Raw genomic sequence first — 16247 nt, 5'->3', positions numbered from 1 at the left:
CTAAACTATCATTTAATCATTGATCTTCTATTTAATTTCAGCAGTTGATTTTTTTATAAAAGTCAAGACTGAAATTTTTTTTTCTACAATAGTTGAGGCAACCGGTAAAATCATTACTAATATCATGAATAGGTAAATCATTGAATACAAATTATCTTTATTAGTCACAACTATTTTTCTTACTACCTCACCAATCTCTTTAAATCCTGAAAATCTGTTGTTATAACCCACATCTATAATGTATTTGCAGTACCAGGAACACCGGCCATCTAGTACTACCAAATTAAAAATTAAAAGAAGTAACATGTACATGGATTCGAAATCGATAATTCAAAGAAAAGGACAACTAACCCTCAAGATTTTAATAAAATAGTCATACAGACCCTAAGTTTTCAATTAGGAACACCAAAACCCTTTGGCTCTATTAACAAGAATTTACTCTAATATGCCACTATAAATTTTAAAATAAATTCAAATAATTAAAATTTATTTTAATATTTTACCAACAATTAGACATATTTCATTATAAAATTTCAATTATTTGGAATATTATGTAAAATAATTTTAATACTATTAATAAGTGAGATATATTTATTAATTATAAAAACTATTTAATCCAAAGATTTATTTAGATCGTTATAATACATACATATTTTGTTAAAATAAATTTTAGATATTAAAGAATTCTTATTAATCTACTAAACATATTAAATTATTTACATTTATTAGAAAAATATGGGCACATCTTGTCAAAATGAATATTTAATTTCAGTCATCTGCCGAGGTATGGTTTGATTTTGACTTCAGAGAACAATTTACACTACGTCATTTCTCTGAGATGATGGTCCCCAAATGCTACAATAGCGCTAAAAGCAAAGTCGAGTACTTTGTTTTTATTATCACTGAAGGAACCTGCTGGTGCTGGTGCCATCTCCAAGTTTATGGAAGAAGAAGAAGAAGATCCCACAATTTGAAACCTAAACCACTGTGGAATTTCATTCCTAGGTAAATAGCGTACTGGACAATGTATCTGTATGTACTACAAAAATCATTATTCTAAGGAAAGATAAAAAAATGTATAATTAGAGTACCGATGTGATCTACAATTCTATATTTTATTAGTCATATTATTTAATAGTATAATGATGGCTTAATAGTATAATATCATAATACCAATAAATTTTATGGCTTAAAAGTTTTCTTGAGTTTTAACAAAGTCTAGGGTCTTGGATTGAAACATTTTTATGTTTAATTATATTAAAAAAAAATGATACATATCCATAAGGATTCCAAAACAAATAATATTTGTTTTCATTACTTTTTTAAATAATGATAACCCCATATGTTTTGAACGTATTTATGTTAATATTTTTGTTAAGTGTAATCCCATATGGTTTTAACGTTCATTGTCGCCATTTTGGAAATTCATTCTTTATAAAATAGGAAAAAAAATATCTACACCCCTATAGTTTGGGAAATGGTCATGTTGACCCCCAAATGTTAAATAAAGGACATCAAGAACCTCTTTTGACTATAATATCTTTGGCTCTATCAACTAAAAAAATTGACTCGAATGTTTTATAATTAATAGAAATATAAAATTAAAATAAATGTAACTACACAAAAATTTTAAAATGATGTAAATATCAAAAAAATATTTTAATACTTTACAATCTTATATTATATTAAACCAAATTTTATAATAAATAGAATCATAATATTAAAACAAGTATATACAAATTTAAATTCTTTTAATGTTATAAAAATAATTTTAATGTTATTAATATAAAAGATATATTTTATTAACTGTAAGATCTATTAAACCCAAATATTTATTTGAAATTTTTACAATAAATATAAATATATTATTAAAATAAATATAATAATTTAAATTTCAAAAATTGTTTTATATATTAAAAAGTATTCTAATATTATTTGTCTACTAAACAAATTAAACCATATAAATTATATTTGTATTTATTAAAAAAATTCAAAAGTTAATATTTTAATTACTATCTATAAAGAGTATTATAGTCAAAAGTAAGTGTTGGCATCCCTTATTAAAAATTTAGGATCTAAATACTATTTGTCCAAACTTTAGGGTATAAGTATCATTTCCCCCCCCTTTTTTCACTATAAAATATCAAATACTCTAGATTAAAATGAGAGAGTTAAGAGGCAGTACACCTCCACACGAACTTTTTTTCCAATGGGTAGTTGCCATAAGCTGAATTTTTGGCAATCTTCGAGAATTCCTCTGAGCTTATTCCGATCCAGTTGCAAATTATCGGTCAGGACAATTTCACAACATGAGAATAGTAGTAAACCTGATAATGATTCCAGTCCCGTGCGATGATGTGCATCCAACCCAATTAGATTGAATGGAAGCTTTGGTAAAGATTGAAGCCTCTCACAATACCTTAGTGATATTTCAACTTAGAAAGACGCATGATGCTTTCTAGTATTCTCTCAAAATTGTTTGTCGACAGATACAAATATTCTTTTGAGGATAACTGACCAAGGCTTTCAGGTAACTCTATGATGCGGCAATCATCTAGACGTAAACTCGTTAAAAGTGTACAAGCCATCTAAGGATAATGTGATATTGGCGTTCTTTGCTGCTGTGGCAAGAATATGTTGGTCTTTTTACTCATTTAACTGTTTGAACCTTTTAGAGTATGCTTGAAGAATAAGTAGGAGGCCATTTTCATGTTTTGTCTTGTATGCCTCTACAGAGGCTATTTAGCAATTGTGTGCGTGGCAATTGGGGACAAATGTTCCCAACTATCCTAATAAGTTACTTTTTGACCTTTTTTGTAGGCATTGTAGTTTACTGTCTCCTCCTTTTCAGCACCAATTTTATTTTTCTATTGATTCCTTATTCTGTGTAAAATATTCAATCATTCTTTTTGGGCAACAGTAACTTTTTAAGCAGCTGACATTTTTTGATATTTTCTTTAACTTTTTTGCTTTCAAGTGGTGTAACCTACATATTATTTTGATTACTTGGTGCACCGGGCATAGGTTGATATCTTTCTGGTGACTTTTTATTGTTATAAAACTCAACATCAACATGTGCTACTCTATTGCTAGTCTTTTTTCTTTTCCAAACAATATCTCGCTAGTTTCTTTATGGCGAAAGCATTTGAGGCATAAGAAACTCTTGGAAGAATTATGAATTGCATGTGATAATGTTTGGCCTTTCTTCATGGATGGTCGGTTAAGGAAGAGGTACCTTCTTTATCCTTTTCCTGTTGATCACATGGGTTTTCAGGTTTGGAAACTGCCTTCCGACTTGCTTGCATCGTCTAAAGTAAATGCCCTAATACTTGAGTAATAAGCTTTGGGGGAGAGGAACATGCACGTGGGTATTATTTGGCATAGAAATTTATTTCCCACATGTTGGTTAGTGGGAGTGTAGAGTCTTCCTTGGCTAATTTAGGGGGTAGAAGTCATAGCCTCGAGCTTCCCCGTGATATGAGTCCAAGCCATAAACCTAGGACCCTTGAGTAGTCTCTCGAGTTCGGGGAGCCCAGTCTAAAGATAAATCCCTTGTTAGTCAATCTAGAAAGAGAACCACAATACAAACTTCCCTTTGATAAATCTCCCTCTTGCTTAGTTTCCAGAATCAATAAATCTTAATCTCTAGAGGTTAGGTAGACCTTGAGCACATTAGGGCTAAGTATAAGATTTCCTCCTCTATCTTTCTTAGGGTACCTCATAAAGATGAGGCCCTAGAGTGTCTTGCAACTAATGGGATAGCCCTTTACATTGACTTTTTCGACCTAGGACTCCACCTACTCTTCTAGCCCTTTTTTGATGTTGATGTTTAACCATTTGCAAGCTGCTCCTGGACAATTGCTTTTCAGGTATTGTGGTTAGAACTATTTGGAACAAATATTTCTCTTACAAAGTTGAGAGGGTTTTATCAATTACAGAAACCCAAGGGTTTATTGATCGCCTATTCTTTACCTGGACCACCCACAATAACTTTGTGGAAATAGATCTTGCCTTGAGAAAGGGTTATAAATATGGTTGTTGCTAGGCCATGGTAAGTGGGGGCAGAGTAACCTAGCTGATGGCGAGTAAGTGAAGTTTTGGAATTCCTTCGATGAAGACAATACATGGTTCATTTCCTTTATTTTATTTTTATCTCATTTTTCCATATTTAAATTATATTTCTCACTCCTTTGTTTTATTTTTATATCAGTTTTCTATTTAAATTATATTTCTCACTTAGGACTCCTCGCAACCTTGTAGATGTCACATGTATCAAGGGAAAGTGTCACGTTTAAGAGATAAGAAGAGACGTGAGTGACTTTGAAGAAAGGATTTGAGCTTTATGAAAAAGGATGATATGTTGAGTGAGGTTAGATTGGAAAAAGCTAGTTGATTAATAGAAGCCTTTTATCTATTTCTGAGGATAAGCCATGTACGGATAGAGGGTGTTCTTGGGATAGTCCTCTTTTTTTCTATATATATTTTTTATTTTCTGCATTTTATACCCTTTTATTTTCTTTCTACCCATAGTCTTGTATTTATACGACTAACCTTTTCCCTTTGTGCATGGTGTTTGGCAGCTATGGATCCTCTCTAAAATGACTTTGATTTTTTTTTTTCTACCAAATGGGCAGCGACTCCGTTGGTGGCTTGGGTATTACTCCTTGTGTGAAGAGCACCGGGCCTTCTCACTTCCTAGGGTATGAACTAGGCCACTCCAAAAATTAGACATTACTTCTTCGCTTACTTAGTAAAAGTGTTCGCGCAGTGGACCCAACTAAAATACGGGCAGCTCTAGGGGAACCTTACTACCCGCAAAAGGAAAATTGGGATCCTTTTCTCTCTGCCTAGAGATTTCATTGAAAGAGAGCTCGATTCGTTGGATAATAAAAAAAGTCTTATATCTGGCTAGATATGTTCACTATACTACCAAGTGTTAGCCTAAAGGGCTACACATATTGTAATTTCGATGATAACAAACATATGTATTAAGTGATTAATAAATATTGTATTTCACATTTTTCACTAGTTTTTGAAGGGTAATATTTATGCAAGTGAATCAAGTGAAATCAAGCTCAAGACTATGGCGAAATCAAGAATAAAGTTTAGAACTCAACGGACAAATTAGTGCGATAAATTCTTGTAAAGCCGGTATGATTTAATTGATGCATGATTTAACATTTGAGAAACTCAAGAGATTAATTTAATTAATTACTTTTCATAAACTAAAAGGTTTTATTTTTATTAGGTAAAGTATTTTGTGGATTTGAGTAATTTGGACTTAAATGCAAAGTTTTGAAATCTTTGATTTTAATAAGTATTATTATTGAATTTCAGAGTTGGACCTTTTTACAAACATTTGAAATGTTTTGGGTCATACTATAATTTATGAACATTTTGGACTAAAGTGAAAGGTTTTGAGAACTTTGAAAAATATGGGTATTATGTTGAAAATGACCTTTTTGCGAAATAATAATATCTTTAGGGTCATATCATAATTTCAGAAAGTTTTGGAAAGATAACTACCCTTAGGAAATTCTGAAATTGGACTTATTTGTAAAGATTTATGACATTTTGGGCCATAGTATAATTATAGAAAGTTTTGGGCAAAAAGTGTAAGTTTAGTGATTAGTATTACTGTAGCAAAATTCAAAAATAATGGTAATATCACTGTTCATGAGCGGCTAGCCAGATAAATCAAGCAGCTAACCGCTTGGTTGCAAGAATTTACCTATAACGGCTAGTTTTAGAGCTTTAACTATAAAAACTCAACTCAAACTTCATTTTAAGAACTAATGCAAGTATAAACAAGATCATATAACATATATTGAGCTTCCATTTCATAAATCATCATTTATTGAATCATCATTGAGCTATAATTTATTATCCACTCTTAAAGAGAGTTTCATTGTTGTGATTTTCATTTCTCATCAAATTGTGAGTGTACAAGTGTGAAAAAGACTTGGGGTGAAGAGATTGGGGAGATAATCTCTTGTTATAAAGGTTCATTGACACCTTGGAAGTCAATTGTAAACATTTGAAGCCTTGGGAGGCTTGGATAGTGAAATCTTCAAGCCAGGTGAGCTTGGAGGCGTGGACGTAGGCAGGGATAGCCGAACCACGTAAAAATCCTGGTGTTTGTTTTCTCTTCCCTTACTCTTTTAATATTGTGCTTGATTGAATTTATTATTTTTTATTTGATTAAGGCAATAGATTAAATTGTTGTGCGAATTGTATTGCATAAATTTTAAAATCCCAATTCACCCCCCCTCTTGGGTTGCATAACTTGCATTTCACCAAGAACATCCCTTAAGTGACAAAGATGGATAGGTTGAGCTTGAGTAAACATTATAGTCAGGTATTTAAAGCCTATTAGGATGTGAATATATATTTTTTTTTATTTGAGCTCTTTTTCTCATTTGCTCCCTTTTTTTTCTTGTGTATTTACTAGGGTATTTTTTACTAGTTGCAGGCAGATTTTTGTTCGACTCAATATTTTTAAAAACTTAATAGTATCTTTAACGCTTAGTCGAAGGTTGAGAAATTGAAAGGTGAATCCAAAGTTGTAAGTCCTGTGAAGAGAAGCTTGATCAGGAAAACAAAGCTTTGAAAGGGTGCCTTAATAATTTATTCGATGAGAAAGATCGTGAGGCCAAAGATCATGAGGAGTTGTAGGTTGAAACCGCATAATGACTAAAGTTTGGAGTATAGAAACCAAACTTATGGTATCTTAAGTGGAGAAATGGTTGGATAAATCAGCTATTATGGCAACGATCGAGGACAAAATGGAATCTTATGTGCCCCAGTCAATAGTCCATATAAGTTATTTAGTGTACCTAACTTACCCCAGCCAAAGCTCCTATCAAATGTTCCCGCCGTTGAACTTTATACTTTTGCAACTTCTACCCTTATTTAGAAAGATGATTGGGGGATGATCTATCTACTATGTGACCACACTAGTGCAATCTTTTGCTTGGTGGCACTCTTTTAAATTCTATGCTTGAACTTAATTTTCTACTTTCATGCTATGCCTTTCTCATCTAGTGTACCTGAACTATTCTCTTACGGTAGACTATTTCGACAATCCTGCCTTTGTTTGTACTTGAACTTTAATTGTAAGCTTTGTTTAATGCGCAATTAGCTTCATTATTCGTATATTTGTATCTAGACTTTCAGCTAAGCAAGTATCTTGGAGATCTCTCGGGTACCCTTCACTGCATAAGAGGAACATTTTCTAGATATAGGGTACCCGAGGTGTCTGCTAACTTGCATTCTATGGGGCTATTTCTTCTTTTAAGGTTAAGGAACTTAACCTCTTTAGATGCATGACAATTCTCTTGGACATGCTTATGGCATATCTTAACAAAGATTATAGAGAATCTCAACAATAATTCATAATCAAAGCATTATCATGAAAAGTTGATTAAGAATGAAAATTTACCATTAGCATAACAATAATGGACAACAAATTCATTTTTTGCTCTTCCAAAACATTTTTTAGAACCTTCTTGGCTCCTTTATTGTTAAATGGTAAAAAAATTGATGTTTTACCATTTGCTTTAAATCAATATTTGCAAGATAGATAATTAAAAATGCGGCTGCTCTTTTACCTCTTTTCTTTTAGACATTCAACTCTCACAACTGTTATTTATTTTTTATTTGTTTATCCTCTAATTTTTGCAAGTAAGAGAATGGAGGTGTGGCACATGCTTACCTTAATAGAACCTCATGACTCTAAGGTACGATTGCTTGCTTTTTGCTCTTAAGTCTTCTTAGACCTTCCCTCTCTTTGTTCAAATAGCTACATTTTCATAATTGCTCTTGAAAAATTGCTTATGATTTCTTTTATATTCCTTTTGTTGGCTCTAACCTTAAGTAGATCGTCATGATGAGCACAGGTTAAGTACCAAACTTAGTCTACAATAAGGCGATCTCTTGACACTTTATCATGTCATAATAAATATTGCACAGCAAATAGATATGGAGGTAAACTAATCGCGATTATCCTCAAACTAAACAACATTTCAATTTATCCACATTTCATAATTGAAAAGTGAATAGAATAACACACATCATCGCATTTTGAAAAGAAAATGCATTCATTGGTAATGAAAGCATGGATCATTACATGATTCAGCTTTGTTATCTTAAAGAGAAGGAACTTGAGATCTCTTATTCTTGTCATTAAAGAATTCGAGAATTGAAGAGTACCACTGATCACTGCAGGGTATATATACTTGTTAACATGTATATGTTCATAATATTGATTTTGATGATAACAAACTTTAAATTTTTTTGATTAAAATGTTGGAGCTATTCATTAATAAACGAAAGCCTTATAATCATTCCAATTATATTCAAAAAGGTTGGATAAGTGTTATATTTCAAAATTGGAAAATGATTCTCTGCAATATCTGGCTAAAAAGGATTCTGGAAATAAACGGTGAACCGTTTTCCCTTTAAACGGTTAATCGATAAAACCAGCGAGTAACAAATTGCTTAAGCTCTAACCGGTTAAGAAAAACAGAAAACACAAAATGCTGAGAAGGCTACTGGAATTAAACCGTGAACCGTTTATTGAAATGGCTAACCGATAAAATCCAGAATGGAAGATTGTACTCATCTTGTTACTGGAAACAAACGGCGAATCGTTAATTACAAACGGTTAATCGATAAATTCCAGAAAGGTTATTTCGTACAAATCTTTAACTGTTTAATATAAGCAGATTACTGAAGTTTATCTTGTAGGTTTCTGGAATTTAATGGCGAAAGGGTAATCCTAAATGGCAAACCGTTTATTTGAAATTTAGCCCGACAGTAACTTTTGACCAGCCTAAATGGTTAACCGTTAATGGTTAACGGCGAATCGTTTTCGGGCAGACAGTCTGTAACGACTAGTTTTTCAGCTCCAACGATAAATAAGCTCATTCAAATTCAAACAAGGTTGATCACAACACGACCATTGAGCTTATATTCGAGAATACAATCTTTATAGAGCTTTAAACACATTCTTGCTTCATCTATTCACACATTGGGCATTGATTTGTAATCTTAAATATTGTGTAAGAGAAAAACAATTTGTAATCTTTTATTTTGAGTGATTGTAAGTGTTGGGATACACTTGGGTTAAGAGATTGTGAATAATCTCTTATTGTAAAGGTTCATTGACACCTTGAAAGTCAAGTGTAAGCATTTGAAGCCTTGGAGGCTTGCTTAGTGAAATCCTCAAGCCTGGAATGCTTGGAGGCGTGGACGTAGGTGAGGTTGGCCGAACCATGTAAACATTTTCGTGTTTGAATCTCTCTTCCCTTATCTTTTTATATTGTAATTGATTTAATTGTTATTGCTTTAAATTCATTTTAGATTTGCATGATAATTTGTTTTAGAATTAAATAATTTTTAGAATCCCAATTCACCCCCCCTCTTGGGTTGCATAACTAGAATTTCATTTGGTATCAGAGCGTGGTTCTCTTGTTAGGACTTAACCGTCTAGAGTAAAAGATCCATGGCAGCCCAAAATGACTCAACCTTTAGGGAAGGACAGTCCACAACTAGACCACCGTTCTTTGACGAAAATGATTACCCATATTGGAAAACTAAGATGAGAATTTATTTATAAGCACTAGATTATGAAATTTGAGAAGTTGTATGTGATGGTCCGTTTATGCCCTTAACTAAAAATGAAGTCAGGGAAGATATTCCAAAACCTTCATGGGAATGGAATGACTTGGAAAAGAGAAAAACTTCTCTAAATTCCAAAGCTATGAATGCCTTGTTTTGTGCACTTGATAAGAAAGAATTTCATAGAGTATCTAGTTGTGAGAGTGCCAATGAAATTTGGCACAAACTTGAAGTTGTCTATGAAGGCACAAATCAAGTGAAAGAGTCGAAAATTAGTAGGTATACTTGACAATATGAGTTGTTCCAAATGGAACAAAATAAGAGTGTGTACTCTATGTATACTAGATTTACGGACATAGTAAACACCCTAGGAGCCCTAGGAAATACCTTCTCTAATAGCGAGAAAGTTAAGAAAATCATTAGGTCACTTCCAAAAGAATGGAGACCTAAAAGAACTGCTATTGAAGAGGCCAAAAATTTAAATATTTTATCCCTTGATGATTTAATTGGTTCTCTCATTTCATATGAAGAAGATTTGGCAGCAGAGAAAGGGCATAAGGAGAAAAAGAAAAGCATTGCTCTCAAAGCCTCAAAATATGAGAGTGATGGAGAGAGTGAACCAGATGATGAAGAATTGGCCATGCTAGCAAGGAGGTTCAGAAATGTTTTCAAGAAAACCGGTGAGCGAAGAAAATTCAGAAACTTCAAGAACCAAAGGGAGAAGAAAGAGGTAATCACATGCTATGAATGCAAGAAGCCTGGCCATATAAGATCGGAGTGCCCACTTATCAACAAACTCAAGAAGAAAGCCATGGTTGCAACTTGGGATGATAGCGATGAAGATTCAAGTGATGAGGAAGAGTCGCAAGAAGTATCAAACCTAGCACTTATGGCAATAGGAGATAATGATGATCTCAATGAGGTAAGTGGTCCTACTTATGATGAATTGTATGATACTTTTAAAGAATTGCATAATGAGTTGATGAAGATTGGTAAAAAGAATGTAGGTCTTAAAAAGGAAATGGTAAAGCTAAAAAATGAAAATGAATCTCTAAATGCAAAAATTACATGCCTAGAAGTAAAGAACAAAACATTGCATGATAGAATTGCATTATCAAATGAGAAACCTAGCACCTCACATGAGCATTTAGAATCACACATAGATGATTTGAAAAATGAAAATGAAACACTTAAGAAAAAGAGCAATGAGTTAAATGAGATTGTTTTGAAATTTACAAATGGGCAAAAGATGTTGGATAACATGCTCAATTCACAAAAATGTGTGTTTGACAAAAGGGGTATTGGTTATAAGCAAAACTTGAAACAAAAATATTATAAGAACTACTTTGTGAAGAGTACATCTAGTAGCAATCAAGTTGTATGTCATTTCTGTAATCAAGATGGTAATATGAAAAATAGGTGTCTAGTAAAAAGAAATGCATATTATGGTATGAAATACATTTGGGTTCCAAAAGGAACCATTGCTAACTCTCAAGGACCCAAAAAGTTTTGGGTACTTAAAACTTAAAATTTTCTCTGCAGGGCATGAAGAAAAAGAAAAATAAATGGTACGTGGACAATGGTTGTTCAAGGCACATGATCGGAAACTATGCATGGTTCTCAAGCTTCACCAAAATTGAAAATGGTGGAGACGTATCTTTTGGAGACAACTCAAAAGGAAAAATTCTTGGAATTGGAAATGTTGGTAAAGTTTCCTCAACTCTAATTGAGAATGTATGTTTGGTTGAGAACTTGAAACACAATTTGATTAGTATTAGTCAATTATGTGACAAAGGTTATAAAGTTTTCTTTGATAAATTTAGTTGTGTTATTGAGAATTCATGTGATGGCAAGATCTTATTTGTTGGAAATAGATGTGGTAATGTTTATATCATTGACATAGAATGTGCATCTACTCTTGATAAATGCTTTTCGGCATTGCATGATGATAGTTGGTTATGACATAGAAGGTTAGGACATGCAAGTATGGATTTGATTTCAAAAATTTTGAAAAATGATTTAGTCAAAGGTCTTCCAAAAATTGATTTTCAAAAGGATAGAATTTGTGAAGCTTGTCAATTTAGAAAACAAATCAAAATATTTTTTAAAAACAAAAATCATAATTCCACTTCAAAACCACTTCAACTTCTTCACATAGATTTGTTTGGACCTTCAAGGTATGCTAGTTTAAATGGCAAGTATTATGCATTTGTGATTGTGGATGATTATTCTAGATACACATGGGTATTGTTCTTAGCTAATAAAGATGATGCCTTTGAGGCATTTAGAATTTTCTGTAAAAAGGTTCACAATGAAAGAGGGTATTCTATTACTTGTATTAGAAGTGATCATGGTGGAGAATTTGAAAATCATGCATTTGAGAATTTTTGTAATGATTTTGGCATTGAGCATCAATTTTCATCACCTAGAACTCCAGAAACAAATAGAGTTGTTGAGAGAAAGAATAGGTCAATTCAAGAAATGGCTAGGACTATGTTGAATGAAAATTCATTGCCTAAGTATTTTTGGGCCGAGGCCGTCAACACCGCTTGTTATGTTTTAAATCGTGTGTTGATTAGATCTATTTTTAATAAAACTCCATATGAGCTTTGGAAATATAGAAAACCCAACATTGATTATTTCAAAGTGTTTGGATGAAAATGTTTTATTTTGAACACAAAAGATAATCTTGGCAAATTTGATCCAAAATCCGATGTTGGTATTTTTCTTGGATATTCAAATTCAAGCAAAACTTATAGAGTTTATAACAAAGAACTTTAGTTGTGGAAGAATCTATGCATGTTACATTTGATGAGTCTAACCCCTCATCTGCGGAGAAAAAAATTATTTATGATGATGCAGATGGAGAGTTACAAGAAGAATCATCAAAGGATAAACAAGAGAATGCACCACAAAGAAATCAAGAGGATGGACAAGAGAGCAAACAAATATGGAGCAACATGAAGGTACTTCTCAAACACTCCCCAAGGAGTGGAGGTATGTTTCTTCTCATCCTAAGGATGTAATTTTAGGAGATCCCTCACGAGGTGTTGCAACTAGATCATCACTTAGAAATACTTGTGAGCATAATGCATTTATTTCTCAAATTGAACCCAAATCCTTTGCGGATGCGGAAAATGATGAATCTTGGATTATGGCAATGCAAGAGGAGTTAAATCAATTTGAGAGAAACAATGTGTGGGAATTAGTTCCTAAACCAGAACATCAATCCATCATAGGTACTAAATGGGTATTTAGAAATAAGATGGATGAATCCGGTGTGGTTGTAAGGAATAAAGCTAAATTAGTGGCTCAATGTTACAACCAAGAAGAAAGAATTGATTTTGACGAAACATTTGCACTCGTAGCTAGACTAGAATCAATTAGAATGTTGTTGGCATTTGCATGTCATAAAGATTTCATTTTATTTCAAATGGATGTGAAAAGTGCTTTCTTAAATGGTTATATTATGGAAGAAGTGTATGTAAAACAACCCCCTGGTTTTGAAATTGAAAAATTTTCCAATCATGTTTATAAGTTATTTAAAGCTTTGTATGGATTAAAACAAGCACCTAGAGCATGGTACGATAGGCTTAAAAACTTCTTGTTAGATAATTATTTTTCAATGGGTAAAGCAGATACTACTCTCTTTGTCAAGGATAAGAACAAAGGCATACTTGTTGTTCAAATTTATGTTGATGATATTATTTTTAGTTCTACTAATGAATTGTTGTGTAAAGAATTTTCATCTTGCATGAGTAATGAATTTGAAATGAGTATGATGGGAGAGTTGAAGTACTTCCTTGGGCTGCAAATAAAACAAAATAAGGAAGAAATTTTCATAAATCAAGCCAAGTATGTAAAAGATCTACTCAAAATATTCGGCATGGATGACTCAAAGACAAAAAATACTCTAATGAGCACAACAACTAAACTTGACAAAGATGAAAAAGGCCAAGAAGTAGATATCAAAATTTATCGAGGTATGATTGGATCTTTACTTTATTTAACTGCAAGTAGACTCGATATCATGTTTATTGTATGTTTGTGTGCAAGATTTCAATCATGTCCCAAGGAATCTCATTTACTTGCTGTAAAACGAATCTTCCGTTATTTAAGTAGAACTATAGATCTCGGCCTTTGGTATCATAGAGGAACTCATATAGATTTAACATGCTATTCGAATGCGGACTTTGTCGGTTATAAAGTTGATAGGAAAAGCACTAGTGGAATTTGCCATATTCTAGGTCACTCACTTGTTTCATGGTTTAGCAAGAAATAAAGCTCTATTGCACTTTCAACTACCGAGGCTGAATATATAGCTGCAGGAAGTTGTTGTGCACAAGCTCTTTGGATGAAACAAACACTTAGAGACTATGGCATTAACCTTGAACAAATTCCTATTAAGTGTGATAATACTAGTGCTATAAATCTTTCAAAGAATCCCATTCAACACTCTAGAACCAAACATATAGAAATAAGACATCATTTCTTGAGAGATCATGTTCAAAAGGGAGATATCGCATTAGAGTTTATTTCTACGGAAAAATAACTTGCCGATTTTTTTACAAAACCTCTTGGCGAAGAACAATTTTCAAAAATTTGGCATGAACTTGGGATGATAAAATTTTCGCATTAACATTTCCATTTATGATATAGAGTCTATTAAAATTGATTGGTTGATGTTTTGATATCTATGAAATGTTTGTAAGTGATTTGTTTGTGTTATCTTTTGGTTTATATATATATATATTAATTGTTTGACTCATATGCTAGTTGATAAATCATGCATTGAACTGGCCTTTAACATGTTTTGGATTCATGAGATGATCTTGGAACATATTAATTGTTGGCCAAATATTGAAAACAAATGTGCGAAATCAAAATACAATAAACGGATAACCGTTTTTCAATAAACGGTGTACCGTTTAATTCCAGAAACTAGGATATGATCTCTGGAAGTTACTCTCTAACCGTTAAACGGACTAACCTTTCATTGTTTCTTATTAATTGCTCTCTGGAAGTTACTCCTTAACCGTTTAAATAAACGGTTAGTCGTGTTTGTGAATATAAAACTGTTTAAAGGATTTTTTCTCCTTCTTCATTTGCCCTCTTACCATTTCAGCCATTGTTGCGTAGCCGAAGCTTTCTCTATCCTCAAACCTTCATTTTTCTTGATTTCCTTGTCAAATCACACCCATAACATCATTTCCCATCATCATTAGATCACTTTCACCAATTCAAATCTTCAAATCGAGCCTAAAATTAAAAAATCCCAAATCAAAACCCTAAGGGCAGCTAGTTAGGTTTCGTCATTTTTGACCTAATTCGCGTCATTTTTTAACCACATTAAGCTTCCAAATTCCATCCTCCACTCTCTCTTGATCCCATAATCAGTTCTTTTTCGTCCAAACTTACTTTTCTCAAAATCCCTCATTCTCCCTGTTTTTCACCATGGCTGAGTCATCTCGGAGAAATCGAAGGAGAAAAGATACGCCTTAAAGGAATCCCATACCACCACGGGCAGTCTCTGAATTCGAAAGAATTCATTTCCCCATTCCCTCATTGGCCAAGCGTTTCAAGGACCGCTTTAATAGCAGAAAGGTACTTGATTCTTATTATGTTGACATAGAAGATTTTAGAACCTTAATTGTGCGTAGTAGAAGTGTTAGAGATATGCTTCAACCATGGGAGTCTGCCATTGATTTTGATGACCGTGTTTACCCAAATTTAGTGCAAGTTTTCTATTCAAACATGGAAATCTCCGAAACTTGCCTAGATAAGATTGTTACTCAGGTTGGGGGTGTCCCTATTGAATTTGATGTTGAACTTTTGAGCAATATTCTAGGAATCTCTAATGATGGCCATATAATATATACATCCAGGAAAAGCCCTCTCATTTAGTAGTTTTGCTCATCATCTTGGTGTTCGAAATATTTGTCGCCGTAGGGACTTGACTAATGACATTTGCAATTTACCCTTTCGGTCTCAATTATTACCTCTCCAAGTTCGTATCCTCCACACAATTCTACAACATATCGTGACACCTAGGAAGGGTCATTCGGATGAGGTCACGAGGTTAGATGCTGGCTTATTAGATAGCCTTATCACAGGACGATCCATTAACCTCGTCCGTGTTATTATGCGGCACATGCTGAGTACTCTTGCGGTTAACCACCGCTTGCTTCCGTATGGCAGTATCATTACTAAGATATTGCGACGCTTTGAGGTGCCTCTTCTAGATGCAGGTTATACAGAGACCAAACGAATTGGTCCGGAGGCCATGTCTAGTATTGGATTTTCCATACAGAATAGCAAATGGATCAAGACTTCTACCTCCAAAAATCGAGATACTTTGATTGCTCCAGAAGATGATCGGATGCTCAACGATGTTTATTCTCCTGATCAACTTTTAAATTTTCGACTAGGAGCTCATCCACCTCCTTCGCGTCGCCGTTCTGTCCCCCAGCCTCCGGCTGACTCTGACTCTGAGGAGCGTGAGATGGACGCTGACATTCCCTCCTCTTCCGAGCTGCTTTTGGCTCCTGAGCAGCCTACCGCTCCCGAGCCATCTGTTGTTCCTGAGCAGCCCTCCACTTCTGAGCCACCTCCAGCTCCCGAGTAGC

This window comes from Citrus clementina, unplaced genomic scaffold (assembly GCF_000493195.1).
Source record: "Citrus clementina cultivar Clemenules unplaced genomic scaffold, Citrus_clementina_v1.0 scaffold_3, whole genome shotgun sequence".
Classification (NCBI taxonomy): domain Eukaryota; kingdom Viridiplantae; phylum Streptophyta; class Magnoliopsida; order Sapindales; family Rutaceae; genus Citrus; species Citrus x clementina.
Note: the sequence above shows the minus strand (reverse complement) of the source record.